The following is a 1,548-nucleotide window of genomic DNA, read 5'->3' as shown; positions in this document are numbered from 1 at the left end:
AATAAAATTGTTTACAATTTATTGCATATTAAGGCTAGCCTTGGAGGATTACAGACAAGGGTCCTTATAAATTTAAGTACATGTTTGTGTGTGTATGTGTGTATGTGCCTGGACTAAATTTTTTTCCCAAAGAATTATTGTTGGAACTTGTTTCATTGAGAGTTGTCATGTCACAGCCTCTCAGGAAAGCATGTTCTCTAGTGACTAGCATTAGCCACATGGAATATTTTGTGGGGAAGTTCAGAACTTAATCTTATCCCTATCTGGCCTATTAGAATTGTCTTCTAAACGTTGATATAAAGATCAATTCTGTTTCAAATGACTACTATCTCACGTATGTAGATGAAACAATACATCTTGCTCCTCTATTTCCATGGTCTTTCTGTCCCTCCCAGCCTCTCCAAATCGTCTTCCTATCTCACACTCTGATGCTGGTCCTTCTGCTACAAGTAGAAGTCTGAGTCAGCACCCACGCTCTTCCTCTCACCTCTTCTTCTCTGGGAAGGTCCCTCTCTCTTCCCATATCCCTGTCTCCTTAGAGGGGTTCTATAACAGATTCCTTTGCTGAGATCTCAAGGATCACTTATATGAAGTGATCACTTTAATATTTGTGGAATAAATTAATGAATAGGTCCAGCCAGGAATCTACATTTTAAGGCTTTGCTCTCTGATGTATTCCATAGTACCTTCATGTTTTTAATACATGAAAGATTTAAAAGATTTATAAATTCACAGAGTTGGTTCTCTAGTGCTAGGATTTTAGCTTCAATGTAAGCAGTGAGATCTTAGTCCTGTGTCTTTGAATGGCACCTACTCAATCTATTTTTCCATCAAGGGTTCATAAGCACCACAAAGGCAATGACCTTTTCTCTACTTCTGTGTTTAACCCCCACAGCCCTCATTATATTACTCTGTTCAACAAATGCCAATGTCCAGCTCTTTCTGCTCCTTCAATCTCCAGATAATTTGATCGACTATAACAAAATGTTTTGCAGCTTACAACATGAAGTTGTTAAAGATTCTTTGTCAGGTAATTGATAAAAGAACATTCCAGCCTAACCTTCACATCCACTGGCTCCAAGTTTATGCCACCTATACTTGTACACCTCATACCTAAAACACCATTAGCCTGTTAACATGAGACTATCACCCATTGCAGATGAATGGTAATGCAGATCTCTGACCCTCCAAGCTGCCTGACAGTTCATGCCACCAGGGGATGTTCTGGGCCCCCTGATGCTGGAGTATTGGCATACTGGGGAACAGGATCTTGAGACGGAGTGGTCTCCAAGACCAGCACCGAGTGCCAGCCCCTAGTTCTCGCCTGGTTTTGATCATGGTCAGGACCATAATTACGCCTCAATACCTACATCTCATGGGCTTCCCAGGTGGTGCTATGTAAAGATCCTGCCTGCCAATGCAGGAGACGTGAGAGATGCAGGTTTGACCCCTGGGTTGGGAAGATCCCCTTGAGGAGGGCACGGCAACCCACTCCAGCATTTTTGCCTGGAGAATTCCCATGGACAGAGGAGCCTGGTGGTCTACATT

This window comes from Bos grunniens, chromosome 24 (genome assembly GCF_055505025.1).
Source record: "Bos grunniens cultivar Pamir isolate PY7600 chromosome 24, Bosgru_T2T1.0, whole genome shotgun sequence".
NCBI classification, from domain to species: domain Eukaryota; kingdom Metazoa; phylum Chordata; class Mammalia; order Artiodactyla; family Bovidae; genus Bos; species Bos grunniens.
The sequence above is the reverse complement of the archived record's forward strand: the minus strand, read 5'-3'. Positions refer to the sequence as shown.